At 43.6% G+C, this 16,920-nt stretch overlaps 1 protein-coding gene across 1 annotated transcript in view; it reads left to right on the forward strand.

The window, feature by feature from the left end:
- CDC20 (cell division cycle 20) overlaps positions 1–16,920 on the forward strand; it is a 251,137-nt gene that overhangs the window by 100,194 nt on the left and 134,023 nt on the right.

Genomic DNA, 16,920 nt, shown 5'->3' on the forward strand with positions numbered 1-16,920 from the left:
GATCTCACTATAACAAGCACCCAAGACTGCAAAGAATTCCTACAGCTCTGGAACCTACAAGAACCAAATACACAACCGACACACAAAAAAGGACACACACTAGACATTATAACACACAAATTTGATCACAACGCAAACTTTATACTAACTGATACCAATTGGTCACCTGTACCATGGTCAGACCATTACACAGCAAACATCACCCTCCAATGGAGAAGGAAAGACATACCTAACAAACAACCACGAAAAACTTACACCACAAGAGGAAAAATAGACCCAACTGAATTTTTATTTATTTATTTATTTAAATTTTTATCATTTACAAGTTGCACTTATAAAACAGAAAAGCAGCAGGTATTACATTTACATATTAGTTTTACAAGGAAAAGAAAAAAGCACTAAGGCTTTCTTAAGCCTTCTCAGACCACAATACATTACGGGGGGCGAAGAGCACTTAATAGGAGTATATTTAGAAAACATATACCAAAACTTAGCAAATGGCCTGACCTTAAACTGACTATTTTAAACTCCGTCTTTTATATGCAGTCTATTTAATAATTTTCTTAGCTTCTATAAATGATTTCAAGTGGCTCGGGTCAAGAAAAACATATTTGTTACCCTGGTATTTCACACAACATTTGCAGGGATATGCCAATAGAAATGAGGCTCCCATCGCCCTAACCTCTTCTCTAAAAGCCAAAAAGGCTTTACGTCGTTCTTGAGTAGTCTTTACAACATCTGGGAATACCCAAATCTTTTGTCCACAAAGTTTTTGAAGAATTTTTTTTATGTTTCAACGGTTTTTATTGAAAACAGTGTACATTTTTGTCAACATCAAATATTCAATATGTACAATCAATCATGTAATTTCCTTCTATTAGACCATCAAACCGATTGAGCCCACTGTTTTCACTTTTTTTATTCCGTTTCTCCAATCCCCCCTCCCTTTCCCTGTTTCCCCTACCCCCTAACATTCCCCCCCCCCCTCTGTTAACCCTCCTATTCTCTCCCTCCCCCCGGAAAACTCACAATCATTTTAAAGAGGAACTGACCCACCCTCAACTTCAATATAGTGTTTACAGCACATTAAGCACAAAACCCTTACCCTTAGCTGATAGGGTATCTATATATTTTCCCCAGATCTTCAAAAACTGATTCTTTCGTTTTGGGGATCCTCTGGCTTCTCTTGCCTCCCACATCAGAAGCTGGTGCACCATATTCCGCCAGTGCCAAAATTCTGGTACAGCCTCCGAGGTCCAATTTTGAAGTATACATTTCTTTGCCAGAAGACATCCCTTACGAAAAAAGTGTTTCCTCTGAGGTATTCCCTCTAAATGACCCATAGATATCCAGTAACATCTGTGAGGGGGTTCCTATTATTTCACAAGACAGCAGGTTTGACAGATAGTTGGCCACTTTGGACCAGAAGCCCTGTATGGCTTCACAGCTCCAAAATGCGTGGTAGAATGTGTTTTCTGTGATTTTGCATCGCAAGCATATTGCATTTTGTGTTCCCCCAAATTTTGCTAGTTGAACTTGTGTAAAGTAGGCTCTGTGAAGTACCCGAAATGCACATTCCCGATATTGGTCTCCACTAACCAAGTTTGCAATACCCTTCACTTGTCTATTAATGTCCCAGTTGGGGAGGGCTATTCCCAAATCTTTCTCCCACCGTTCTTTAACTATTTTCAAGTCTTTATTCATCCCCACTGACCCTAATGCCTTATACACTTCAGAGACTGATGGTTCAGTATCCGAAATTTCCTCAAAGAATTCTTTCAACTTGGACCCTGATTTTTGTCTCAATTTCTCCCCATCTAAAGAATGTATAAAATGTTTCAACTGGCAATAAGCAAAAGTGTCCCCCCATTGCATCGGCTCATTACCCAGTATTTGTTCTCGCGGTTTTATCTGGCCCTCAGCTCCCATTATGTTTTCCAAATACATTATTCCTCTTTCCTTCCATCTTTTAAATACTGGATTCTCCAAGCCTGATACAAATTTAGGGTTCCCCCGAATGGTCATTAATTCCGTGACTTCAGTATCCACTTCCAGACATTTTCCCAAAAACTGCCACGCCTCACGCAGCGGCGTCAACAACAAACTTCGACTTAGATATCTAGGGATCAAAGCTCTTTCCACTTGCAACAATGACACCAAACGATATGGAGCATAGAATGCCTCTTCCATTTCTAGGGGGGTGTAATTATTCGATTCAAAAAGCCAATCTCTAATATGTCTCAGTAAACATGCCATATTATATAGTTTCACATTAGGCAAGCCTAGTCCCCCCTGTGACCAGCCCCCCCACAGCAGCTGGAATTTCATTTTCGCCTTTTTGTTCGCCCAGCAAAATCTCATTACCATTCTGTAAAACTTCGTCAGATCTTTGTTCAGCAACCTAAGGGGAAGGGTTTGCATGACGTATAGCCAGCGAGGGAGAATTACCATACGTATAAGCCCCAAACGACTTATCAAAGAGAGTGGCAATGCATCCCATTTTTCCAGCTGTTGTTTAGTTTGTGCCAGAAGTTGTTTTATATTAAGTTTATAAAGGTCCCTAGTCTTCGTTGATAGCAAGATTCCTAAATAGCGGAAGTGTCCCCTTGCCCACCGCAACGGAAAGATCCCTGGCCAGTTTCTATTCAGCTCTTTATCAGCAGCCAGTGCCTCTGACTTTTCCAGATTTAACTTTAGACCAGAGAAATCCCCAAATTCTTGAAATGCTTCTAATAGAGCTGGTAACGATGTCTCTGGTCTCGTGATCACAACTAACAAGTCATCAGCAAAGGCTGCCAATTTGAATTTTACAGTACCCAATGTTACACCATGAATTTCTGCATTGGAATATACCTCTCTTATCAGTGGGTCCAAATACAATGCAAACAATAACGGTGACAAGGGGCAACCTTGACGAGTTCCTCTCTCTATCCTCACATTTTCTGAACAATTACCGTTCACCATCACTCTCGCTTTTGGCGAGGTGTAAAGAGATTTAACCGCTCCCAAAAACCATCCGTCAAATCCGTATTTTCCCATTACTGTGAACAGAAACTCCCATTTCACACGGTCAAAGGCCTTTTCTGCATCAAAGCTTACTATGAGTGCTGAGCTATTTGCCCTACTAATCTGTTCCAAAGAGATTAGAATCCGCCTGAGATTCTTAGATACAGCTCGGCCCTTAACAAAACCCACCTGTGCTTCATGCACCAGTCTTGGCAACACCCGACTCATTCTGTTTGCCAGTATCTTTGCAAAAATTTTTACTTCACAGTTTAATAGTGATATGGGTCTATAAGACTCAGGTAAAGTCACATCTCTCTTGGGTTTCGGGATTAATATGATATGAGCTATATTCAGTTGGTCTGGCAGTGACCCCTTCTCCACCCATTCATTATATGCTTCCACCATTGGTGGCAGAATGGTCTCTCCCATCAATTTATAAAACTCTATCTTCAATCCATCCGGTCCAGGAGTTTTCCCTGATTGACTACTTCCAATGGCCCATCCCACCTCATCACTAGATATAGGGGCATTGAGCTGGTCTCTCTCCCCATCCGTCAGTCTCGGAGAATCCAGATTGTCCAAATATAAAGTACTGTCAAGGCCTGAATTATCCCTTTCTGCATATAATTGCTGATAGAAGTTTTGGAAAATATCTCGGATTTCCGCGTCTGGCATAGTTTACCTATCTGATCCTTCAAGGCTGCTACTATGCGGGTAGCCTGTTTCCGAGCTATAAGTCGCGCCATCATCTTCCCACCCTTGCCCCCAAATTTGTATAATTGAAATTTATAGTAGGTTTGTGATTTCACCTCACGTTCATGGATCAGTGTGTTTAGCGTTACCTGTGCCCCTAGGAGCTCCTTTCTAGTGTGAACGTTTGGGTTTTCACCAAGTCTTTTCCGTAAGGTACGGATCTGGGCCTCTAATCTCAAAATTTCTTTGTCCCTAGCTTTTTTAAAATGACTGACATAGCTGATCATTTCTCCCCTCATGACAGCCTTGGCTGCTTCCCAATACGAGGAGGCACTTTCAACTGAATATTCGTTAGTAGCTTTATATTCAGCCCATTTAGCCAACAATCCCTCTTTAAAGCCTATATCTTTGACTAAATAACTCGGAAAAGACCACCATCTCATTTTCTCTTCCATCCCCAATGGTTGCCAATTCACCCATACTTCTGCGTGATCTGAAATGGCGTAGGGTCCTATTCTCGACTCTCTAACCCCTCCCAACAGTGATCGAGACATCAGTATGTAATCTATCCTCGATTGGGTATTATGCGCCCTTGATATATGAGTATAGTCCCTATCTTGCGGATGTAACACTCTCCATACATCTAGCAGGTCCAATACAGTGCAAAGATTGGGTAGCCCTCTCGAGGGCCAGTGTCTTAGCGTGGGCGGAGGCTGAGATTTATCCAGTTCTGGGTCACACACCATGTTAAAGTCCCCTCCTAGGATTAATGGGATGGGGTCTACTGCAGTAAGCATGTCCACCAGACTTCTGTAAAATTGAGCCTCAAATTGATTGGGAGCATATATGCTGCCTAGTAGTACCTGCTGTCTTGCTATTATCGCCTTACCAAAAACATAGCGCCCCTCTTGATCTTTAGTCACGTCACTCAGTTCTGTCACCAGCCCTTTCCTGATTAGAATAGCCACTCCTCCCTTTTTCCCTTTAGCTGGCGAAGCTACACACTTTCCTACCCACCACCTAGCCAGCTTTTCATGTTCTTTATCCGAGAGATGTGTTTCTTGTAAAAGAGCTATGTCAGCTTGAATTCTTTGCAGATATTTCAAAATTTTTGATCTTTTAATGGGTGAATTAATACCACCCACATTCCATGTTACAATTTTAATCATTTAAGGAACATAAAAGCATCCTATTTGCCATTGAAACCTTTTATCTTCCGAAAGAGGCCACCCCAGCCCATGACCCCTCTCAGATACCTCTGTGTGCTGTAAATTAATGTGTTCCAATTCCTCTTTACCTCTGTAGTGTTCATATTTTCCCTTTGAGTTTTCCTTCCTATGAAAATCTGAATCCCCTTCCCTTAAAGCCCCCCTTCTCCTCCCATATCCCCCTCCCCATCCCCTTTTATTGTCCCTGCTAATTCCCCCCAAGGAATTTAGTCACGTTCGACTCCCCCCCCTTGCTATTCCCCGCTCCTTAAACCGGTTTAAATTGTACTCTCATTTTACATGTAAGAGCCTCTATATTCCTTTTATCTCCTTTTTCCCCAGATTTAAAGTTTACAGCTTTCCCATATATTATCCCGCAAATATACCCAAATCGGGTGAACCTTCTACAATTTCCTATAACTGTCAAGCAAATTTACTATTTCAAACATTCTTAGATTATTCTCTTAGTTCTGTTAAACTTCAATGAAGTGCGGAAGTATATAAAACAAAAACATTTATCTCAACTCTCTTCCGCATATCATCATATCTTCATACATAGGCTTGGCTCCCAACTTTAACAGACTGTGTTTCTCCTCCCTGGTATTGGATCAATCAACAGATCTGCTAATTAAACCGTTTGTTCTGTAAAAACTCTGCAAAGCTGGAGAGTTTAATTTCTGATCTCCTTAGTCCTCTTATAATAGTTCCTTTCTCTCCTGTTTCTCTCCAAGCTGCTTCTCCAAAGCCTTCTGATCAGTCCCACTAATGTGTCAACTTCTATTATATTTCAGACTTGCCAACACCCCACTGGAACAATATAGTTACAAACACTACTTCTATGGAGCTCCAATTCGTTTCTCCCTTGTCTTTTAATTCGTATTTTTGAAGAATTTTTAAAGTATACTTTCATCAAAGAATTTAAATCCTGTTCGAAGACAAAAGAGATGAGCAAAGTCCATCGATCCTTAACCTCCGATAATGAATCTTCTAGAAGCTCTGAAATATTCAAAGTATCAATTTCTTGAGAAACTCTGTTATCAGTTATTTTTGAAACAGGGTATTTAAGAATTTCAACCAGATATTTTTTGAAAAAGTCAAGAGCCGATATCCCTCTGGCCAACGGAAAATTTAACATTCTTAAATTCAGTCTCCTATTGAAGTTTTCAAATTGTTCTATTTTGCGAGCAATCATAATTTTGTCTTTAATCAACATCTCCGTAGTAGATTTTAAAGTTTGATGTTCAACTTGAATTTGTGTTACTCGAGTCAACATGTCTTGCTTTACATCTTCAAGGGCTAAGGTTAGAGAGTCTACTTTATTTACCAGTATAGTAGTTTCCTGCGATACTTTTGTGACTGTAGCCGTTAAATTTTGTAATATAGTCCAAATAGACTGCAAAGTTACCTCCCTGGGAGCTTCCACATCTGCTTCCATGATTGTATCGCCTGTGTTCTGAGGTGAGGAGCTGCAGATCAAGGCTAAACCGCTACCGACTTCCGGTGTTGTTAGCCGTTGTATCTCATCTCGAGAAGACGCAGGGCAGGGAGGTATAGCGGATTCGGGCGGAGAGAGTGAAATCTCATTCCCAAGCAAGGCTGTCGCTCCTCCGGCAGCCTGGACAGTGGGACTCAACGCTCCAATATTAGTCCGGGGGTCGGAAGCATAGCGAAGAATCGTCTGTTGGATTGGCGACGAGGTTCTTGCCGGCAGCAGCGCGGCCTTCACCACGGCCTTTCTTTTAGAATGCGGCATTATTTCTTGAGGTAAAACAGTAAAGTTGCAAAATGAAGGCTCCAGTCCTCAGACGCTCTCGCCTGCACTCCGACTCAGGTCGCCATCTTAACTCCGCCCCCACTCCCGACCCAACTGAATTTTGGCAACAGATCTACAATGACGGATGGACAACAAAGACAAACACAATCCAATTCCTCTCTAACTGGGATAATAGATGCAAATTGATACTAGACAACATTGCCCCAATTCAAACCAGAACCTCGCACAGGAAAAACTCAATACCATGGTTCAATGAAGAACTGAAAAAACTCAAAACACAAGTTAGGAAAATGGAACGTACGTGGAACAAAAAAAAGATGACCCCACTCTAAACGTGTGGAAACTACTCCGAAGGAAATACAAATATGCCATAACACAAACCAAAAGACAATACTACAAAACTGAAGTCGGGCCAAATTACAAAGACACACACAAACTCTTCCAACTCGTGAACAAACTACTAGATACAAACCCAGTCACCAACAACAACAAAGACACTCCAGGAGCCGACGACTTGGCGAGATACTTCAACGAGAAAATCATAAAACTACGACTCAAAATACCAGCCAGCCCAATTGAATATACAACACTCCTAGAATGCCTAGACCCAGAACCCGGAATCCACCCAGCAGATAGGATCTGGACTGAATTCACCATACTACCAGAAGATCTTATCTCACAGACACTTAAAAGATTCGCCAAATCTCGCTGTAAATTAGATATATGCCCAAACAACCTCATGAAGTCGGCCCCCCCCAACAATTTATAATGGACCTAACTAACCATATGAATTTCATGCTACAAAATGGACTCTTCCCAAAGGAGAAAGGTAATAGTCTACTCACCCCCATACCCAAGGATGCAAAGAAAAATACTAACGAACTATAGACCAGTAGCATCCATTCCCCTACTCACCAAAATAACAGAAGGCATGGTGACCAAACAAATCAGAGTATCTAAACAAGTTCTTGTTACTGCACGATTCCCAGTCAGGATTTCGATCTAATCGCAGCACGGAAACCGTACTAGTCACGCTTATGTCCAAACTCAAACAACTGATAGCAAACGGCAACAACATACTACTGCTACAATTCGACTTTTCAAGCGCATTCGATATGGTCGACCATGGTATTTTATTACACATCCTAGAATACTTCAGAATCGGAGGTAACGTTCTCAGATGGTTTAAGGGTTTCCTAACCACCCGCTCATATCAAGTGACATCAAACTTGACATCAGCCACATGGACACCTGAATGCGGAGTTCCACAGGGATCCCCCCTCTCACCGACCATATTCAACCTACTGATGACACCCTTGGCTAAGTTATTATCGAATCAGAATCTAAACCCATACATATATGCTGATGATGTAACAATCTTTATCCCATTCAAACACGATCTAAGAGAAATTTCCGACGAAATCAACCAAAGCCTATATATTATGAACTCCTGGGCAGATGCATTTCGACTGAAACTAAATGCCGAAAAAACCCAATGCCTAGTACTCGCCTCGCAATACAACAAGAAGGAATTCACCACCATCAACACACCCAATCTAAGTCTACCAGTCTCAGACACCCTAAAAATCCTTGGAGTCACTGTTGACCGACATTTAACACTTGAGAACCATGCAAAAAACATAACTAAAAAAATGTTCCATTCAATGTGGAAACTAAAACGAGTCAGACCATTTTTCCCAAGGAATGTCTTCCGATACCTGGTACAATCACTGGTACTTAGTCATCTGGACTATTGTAACTCACTCTACGCCGGTTGCAAAGAGCAAATACTCAAAAAAAAAAAAAAAAAAAAAAAAAACAACTCCAGACAGCCCAGAACACGGCAGCCAGACTTATATTCGGCAAACCAAAATACGAAAGCGCAACACCCCTCCGTGAAAAACTACACTGGCTCCCACTCAAAGAACGCATCACGTTCAAACTCTGTACCTTGGTCCATAAAATCATCCATGGTGACGCCCCAGCATACATGTCGGATCTAATAGAACTACCACCCAGAAATGCAAAAAAATCCTCCCACACATTCCTCCATCTTCATCTTCCTAAATGCAAAGGCTTGAAATACAGATTGATGCATGCATCAACCTTTTCCTACACAAGTACACGGCTCTGGAACTCACTGCCACGTAACCTGAAATCGGTCTACGAAGTGACCACTTTCTGCAAATTCCTGAAGACTTATCTCTTTGACAAAATATATCATAAAGAACAACATGCATAACTCCACCTTCTTCTAGATATCCAGGAATGTTCTTTGTCTTTTGCTCCCATACCTTCTTGTACCTAATGCCTTTGACTCTAACACTATCATGTATTTCACCATCATGCACCCAAAACGTCTGCTAAAACAATGTATACTCTTTTCTATTCCCAATATTATGTATTTCACCATCATGCACCCAAAACTTCTGCTAAAACAATGTATACTCTTTTCTATTCCCAATATTATGTATTTCACCATCATGCACCCAAAACTTCTGCTAAAACAATGTATACTCTTTTCTATTCCCAATATTATGTATTTCACCATCATGTACCCAAAACTTCTGCTAAAACAATGTATACTCTTTTCTATTCCCAATATTATGTATTTCACCATCATGCACCCAAAACTTCTGCTAAAACAATGTATACTCTTTTCTATTCCCAATATTATGTAGTTCACCATCATGCACCCAAAACTTCTGCTAAAACAATGTATACTCTTTTCTATTCCCAATATTATGTAGTTCACCATCATGCACCCAAAACTTCTGCTAAAACAATGTATACTCTTTTCTATTCCCAATATTATGTAGTTCACCATCATGCACCCAAAACTTCTGCTAAAACAATGTATACTCTTTTCTATTCCCAATATTATGTATTTCACCATCATGTACCCAAAACTTCTGCTAAAACAATGTATACTCTTTTCTATTCCCAATATTATGTATTTCACCATCATGCACCCAAAACGTCTGCTAAAACAATTTATACTCTTTTCTATTCCCAATATTATGTATTTCACCATCATGTACCCAAAACTTCTGCTAAAACAATGTATATACTCTTTTCTATTCCCAATATTATGTATTTCACCATCATGTACCCAAAACTTCTGCTAAAACAATGTATATACTCTTTTCTATTCCCAATATTATGTATTTCACCATCATGTACCCAAAACTTCTGCTAAAACAATGTATATACTCTTTTCTATTCCCAATATTATGTATTTCACCATCATGTACCCAAAACTTCTGCTAAAACAATGTATATACTCTTTTCTATTCCCAATATTATGTATTTCACCATCATGTACCCAAAACTTGCTGTAAATCCAAATGTACATTCTTTTCTATTTCCAATATCCACGATGAAATGTAAGCCACATTGAGCCTGCAAAAAGGTGGGATAATGTGGGATACAAATGTAATAATAATAATATATGGCCTCTAAGCAATGGTTCATTAAATTGTCTTTCCAAGGGAAATTGCTTTTTGGGGAAGACCTAGAAAAGATTGTTAAAGATTTGGGGGATTCCAAATCTCAGCTTCTTCCAGAGGATAGACCCAAGTCTACTTCCAGGCAGGGAGCCTCGAGGTCACGTTTCAGAGAGACACGATGGTATCACCCGGGGCGGTCCAACGTAGCCTTTCAGAGTCCTCGTTTTGGACAGCGTTCTTCCTTTCGCAACGAGAAGTGTCTGGCTGGACCCCCCTCTTGTCAGGGGCTCGGGAGGAGAGCAGATCAGTGGTCGGCTTTCTCTGTTTCTTCCAGAGTGGGTCAGAATTTCTTCGGACCAGTGGGTCCTCGTTGTGGTGCAAGAAGGTTACAAGCTAGAATTCTTTTCTCCCATCACAGACTTTTTTTCTGGAGTCCCGCTGTGTATCGCGGACCAAGAGGACAGTAGTTCTGCAGTGTTTGCGAGACCTGCTAAGGATAGGGGCTATCATGCCTGTTCCTCCTCTCGAAAGGCGCACAGGTCGGTACTCCATCTTCTTTGTGGTTCCAAAGAAGGGAGGGACTTTACGGCCTATTCTCGATCTCAGAAAAGTAAACCAGTTTTTGCGGGTTCGTCACTTCTGCATGGAGACATTAACGGCAGTTATTGCTGCTGTTCAACCAGGCGAGTTTTTGAGAGCTCTCGATTTGAGGGAAGCTTACCTGCACATTCCCATTTGGCAGCCCCATCAGAGATTTCTCATATTTGTGGTGCTGGGTCAGCACTTCCAGTTTCGGGCCCTTCCTTTCGGAATGGCCACTGCCCCACACACTTTTTCCAAGGTCATGGTGGTGGTGGCGGCGTTCCTGCGGAAGGAGGGGATTCGGGCGACGACAGCAGAGGAGAGTTGAGTGGTCACCGACTGAGTGATTGCGGTGTTGCAATCCTTAGGTTGAGTGGTCAATATGGACAAGTCACTACTACTACTACTACTATTTAGCATTTCTATAGCGCTACAAGGCGTACGCAGCACTGCACAAACATAGAAGAAAGACAGTCCCTGCTCAAAGAGCTTACAATCTAATAGAAAAAAATTAAAGTAATCAAATCAATTAATGTGTACAGGAAGGAGGAGAGGAGGGTAGGTGGAGGCGAGTGGTTACAAGTGGTTACGAGTCAAAAGCAATGTTAAAGAGGTGGGCTTTCAGTCTAGATTTAAAGGTGGCCAAGGATGGGGAAAGACGTAGGGGCTCAGGAAGTTTATTCCAGGCATAGGGTGCAGCGAGACAGAAGGCGCGAAGTCTGGAGTTGGCAGTAGTGGAGAAGGGAACAGAAAAGAAGGATTTATCCATGGAGCGGAGTGCACGGGAAGGGGTGTAGGGAAGGACGAGTGTGGAGAGATACTGGGGAGCAGCAGAGTGAGTACATTTATAGGTTAGTAGAAGAAGTTTGAACAGGATGCGAAAACGGATAGGGAGCCAGTGAAGCGACTTGAGGAGAGGGGTAGTATGAGTAAAGCGACCCTGGCGGAAGACGAGACAGGCAGCAGAGTTTCGAACCGATTGGAGAGGGGAAAGGCCAGCAAGAAGCAGATTGCAGTAGTCTAAACGAGAGGTGACAAGGGTGTGGATGAGGGTTTTGGTAGAGTGCTCGGAAAGAAAGGGGCGGATTTTAAGGATGTTGTAAAGAAAGAAACGACAGGTCTTGGCGATCTGCTGGATATGAGCAGAGAAGGAGAGAGAAGAGTCAAAGATGACCCCAAGGTATTGAGCTGAGGAGACAGGGAGAATGAGAGAGCCATCAACAGAAATAGAAACGGGGGGAGTGGGGAGGTGGGTTTGGGGGGAAAAATGAGAAGCTCGGTTTTGGTCATGTTTAATTTCAGGTGGCGTTGAGACATCCAGACAGCAATGTCAGACAAGCACGCTGAAACTTTGGTTTGGATGCAAAGTGAGATATCAGGGGTAGAAAGGCAGATTTGGGAGTCATCAGCATAGAGATGGTAGGAAAAGCCATGGAATGAGATTAATGAACCAAGGGAAGACGTGTAGATAGAAAAGAGGAGGGGACCAAGAACAGAACCCTGAGGTACGCCAACAGAGGGATAGAAGTAGAAGAGGATCCACCAGAGTGAACATTGAAGGTGCTGAGGGAGAGGTAGGAAGAGAACCAGGAAAGGACAGAGCCCTGGAATCCAAGTGAGGACAGGATATCGAGGAGTATGCTGTGATCGACAGTGTCAAAAGCAGCGGAAAGATCAAGAAGAATGAGGATGGAATAGAGACCTCTGGATTTAGCCAGTAATAGGTCATTGGAGACTTTAGTAAGCGCAGTTTCGGTTGAATGGAGAGGGTGAAAACCAGATTGTAGTGGGTCAAGAATAGCATGTGAGGAAAGAAAATCAAGGCAGCGGCGGTGAACAGCACGCTCAAGTAATTTGGAGAGAAAAGGGAGGAGGGAGATGGGTTGGTAATTAGAGGGACAAGTAGGGTCGAGTGAAGGCTTCTTAAGGAGAGGTGTGACCACAGCATGTTTAAAGACAGTAGGGACAGTTGCAGTGGAAAGTGAGAGGTTGAGAATGTGACAGATAAAAGGAATAAGAGCAGGTGAGATGGCATTAAGAAGGTGGGTGGGAATGGGATCAGAGGAACAGGTGGTACATTTTGAGGAAGAAAGGAGAAGTGTAGTTTCCTCTATAGTAACTTCAGGAAAGTCATCTGGTTCCTACTCAGAGTCTAGAGTATCTTGGAGTGCAATTCGATACAAAGTGTGGGAAGGTGTTTCTGGGAGAAAGGATCAAATTGCTTTCTCAGGTACAGACCTTATTGATTTGTCACACTCCCCGAGTGTGGGACTATGTTCAGCTCCTTGTTCCATGATGGCGACCTGTCATTCCATGGGCAAATAGATGGTCACCGACGTCACTGGATTATCAGTGACGCCTTTCTTGGTCGAGCTGGGCCAGGGACGACGCGTGGTGGTTCCGGTCAGCCAATTTGCAGAAGGGTGTTTCTCTGGCGTCTCCCAATTGGGTGGTAGTCGTGACGGATGCCAGCCTTGCGGGCTGGGGAGCCCATTGTCTTAATCGAGTAGCCCAGGGATTGTGGACCCCTCTCAAAGTGACTTGACCGATAAATCGTCTGGAGTTATGAGCAGTCGTGAATGCGCTGCGGAGTTTTCCGGACCTTCTGCAAGGGCAGGCGGTTCATGTATTCTCGGACAACACCACGACGGTGGCCTACATCAATCGGCAGGGGGGCATTCGCAGTCTTCCCTTGGCAATGGAAGCGTCTCGTCTTCTAGTATGGGTGGAAGTGCATGTTCAGAGTCTGTTGGCAGCGCACATTGCGGGTTAAGACAATGTTCAAGCGGATTTTCTCAGCTGGACTCTTGGACGCAGCGGAATGGATGCTGTTGGACTTGGCTTTTCGGATGATCTGTCAACGTTGGGGAATACCAGTAATGGATCTCATGGCCATGGCTTGCAATGCCAAAGTTTCCCAGTTCTTCAGCCGCAAACGGCAGCCAGGATCCGCAGGATTGGATGCTCTTCTCCAGCCATGGCTGGAACAACAGCTACTGTATGTTATTCCTCCGTGACCTCTGATAGGGAGAGTTCTTTGCCGCATAGAGCGGCATCGTGGGCGGTCGTTCTAGTGGCCCCAGACTGGCCCCGACGGCCGTGGTATGCAGATCTCCTTCGAGCACTCTGAGCCACCTTTGCGACTTCCGGTGACTCTGCTGCATCAAGGGCCAGTTCAGATGGAAAATCCCTCCCGCTTTGGTATTACAGCCTGGCTATTGAGAGAGGCAGCTGAGGAAGAAGGGATTTTCAGGACCAATCATTGCCACTCTTTTGAGGGCACGGAAGCAGTCTACTTCAGCAGCGTACATGCGAGTGTGGAAAGCTTTGTCGGCGTGGTGTGCTTTGCGTGCTGAATTGCCTTTTCGGGTGGACATTCCGGTTATTCTGGAGTTCCTTCAGGATGGTCTTCAAAAGGGATTGGCATATAATTCCCTTCGGGTGCAGGTGGCCGCGCTAGCTTGTTTTAGGGGCAAACTGGACGGTTCCTCTTTAGCAGCTTACTCTGATGTGGTCCGTTTCCTACGTGGGGCTCTTCGGCTTCGGCCTCTGCGGCAGCCGTGCCTGGCGTGGCATTTGAATGTGGTACTGCGAGCCCTCCAGGCTCCACCGTTTGAGCCATTGAATAAGGTTTCTGAGAAGGATCTAACACTTGACAGTGTTTTTGGTGACCATTGCTTCGGCTAGGAGGATTTCTGAAATTCATTCTTTGTCTTGCAGAGATCCTTTTTTGCAGTTTTCTGAAGCAGGGGTGTCGATCTAAACGGTGCCGTCGTTTCTACCTAAAGTGGTTTCGGCTTTCCATGTCAATCAGGCGGTTTATCTTCCGTCTTTTCGAAGAGAGGATTATCCAGGGGAGTTTGCCTCGCTACATTTCCTGGACGTGCGGAGAGCCTTGTTTCGGTACTTGCAGATCGCTAATGAGTTTTGTGTCTCGGATCATCTCTTTGTGCTCTTTTCGGGATCGTAAAGAGGTGAGGCGGCTTCTAAGGCTTCCATTGCTCGCTGGATTAGGGAAGCCATTGGAGCGGCGTATCTGCTACAAGGACAGGTGTCTCCAGTGGCCCTGAAGGCGCATTCTACTCTGGCACAGGCGGCTTCTTTGGCAGAGGCGTCGGCCTTATCTCTGAAAGAGATTTGTTGGGTGGCTACTTGGGCGTCCCGTCATACTTTTGCGAAGCATTACAGGCTAGACGTGCCTGCTCGGGAGGATACGTGTTTTGGGGCGGGAGCGTTGGCTTCTCGCTCTACTTAAGGAATGCTTTGGTACATCCCACTAGTTCCTGGATTCATCTGCTGCAAGTGACAAGGAAGGTAAAATTATGTCTTACCTGATAATTTTCTTTCCTTTAACGCAGCAGATGAATCCAGGATCCCTCCCTAGTTCAGCCGATGTTTTCCTTCCAGGTTCTCTTTTGCAGAGTTCAGACAGATATGGGAACATGGAAAGGATTCCGATTTCTGGATCAAGTTGCAGTTATTTTGACGTTCTTATTTGGTTCTCTGTTTTTTCATAGTTAGGATGATTTCTGGTTGTTATTGGTTTCATATTTTTGGCCTTGGCAAATGCTTATGAATGACATACTAACTGAGGAAGGAGCTGGCTGTCTGGCATCACTGCCTTTAGTTTGTTTATCTCTATCTCCACCTGCTGGTAGGCGGACTTAACCCACTAGAGTTCCTGGATTATCTGCTGTGTTAAAGGAAAGAAAATTATCAGGTAAGTACATAAGTACATAAGTACATAAGTACATAAGTAGTGCCATACTGGGAAAGACCAAAGGTCCATCTAGCCCAGCATCCTGTCACCGACAGTGGCCAATCCAGGTCAAGGGCACCTGGCACGCTCCCCAAACGTAAAAACATTCCAGACAAGTTATACCTAAAAATGAGGAATTTTTTCAGTCCATTTAATAGCGGTCTATGGACTTGTCCTTTAGGAATCTATCCAACCCCTTTTTAAACTCCGTCAAGCTAACCGCCCGTACCACGTTCTCCGGCAATGAATTCCAGAGTCTAATTACACGTTGGGTGAAGAAAAATTTTCTCCGATTCGTTTTAAATTTACCACACTGTAGCTTCAACTCATGCCCTCTAGTCCTAGTATTTTTGGATAGCGTGAACAGTCGCTTCACATCCACCCGATCCATTCCACTCATTATTTTATACACTTCTATCATATCTCCCCTCAGCCGTCTCTTCTCCAAGCTGAAAAGCCCTAGCCTTCTCAGCCTCTCTTCATAGGAAAGTCGTCCCATCCCCACTATCATTTTCGTCGCCCTTCGCTGTACCTTTTCCAATTCTACTATATCTTTTTTGAGATACGGAGACCAGTACTGAACATAATACTCCAGGTGCGGTCGCACCATGGAGCGATACAACGGCATTATAACATCCGCACACCTGGACTCCATACCCTTCCTAATAACACCCAACATTCTATTCGCTTTCCTAGCCGCAGCAGCACACTGAGCAGAAGGTTTCAGCGTATCATCGACGACGACACCCAGATCCCTTTCTTGATCCGTAACTCCTAACGCGGAACCTTGCAAGACGTAGCTATAATTCGGGTTCCTCTTACCCACATGCATCACTTTGCACTTGTCAACATTGAACTTCATCTGCCACTTGCACGCCCATTCTCCCAGTCTCGCAAGGTCCTCCTGTAATCGTTCACATTCCTCCTGCGACTTGACGACCCTGAATAATTTTGTGTCATCGGCGAATTTAATTACCTCACTAGTTATTCCCATCTCTAGGTCATTTATAAATACATTAAAAAGCAACGGACCCAGCACAGACCCCTGCGGGACCCCACTAACTACCCTCCTCCACTGAGAATACTGGCCACGCAATCCTACTCTCTGCTTCCTATCTTTCAACCAGTTCTTAATCCATAATAATACCCTACCTCCGATTCCATGACTCTGCAATTTCTTCAGGAGTCTTTCGTGCGGCACTTTGTCAAACGCCTTCTGAAAATCCAGATATACAATATCAACCGGCTCCCCATTGTCCACATGTTTGCTTACCCCCTCAAAAAAATGCATTAGATTGGTGAGGCAAGACTTCCCTTCACTAAATCCGTGCTGACTTTGTCTCATCAGTCCATGTTTTTGTATATGCTCTGCAATTTTATTCTTAATAATAGCCTCCACCATCTTGCCCGGCACCGACGTCAGACTCACCGGTCTATAATTTCCCGGAT

The sequence above is a fragment of the Microcaecilia unicolor genome, chromosome 6, assembly GCF_901765095.1.
Source record: "Microcaecilia unicolor chromosome 6, aMicUni1.1, whole genome shotgun sequence".
Taxonomy (NCBI): Eukaryota; Metazoa; Chordata; class Amphibia; order Gymnophiona; family Siphonopidae; genus Microcaecilia; species Microcaecilia unicolor.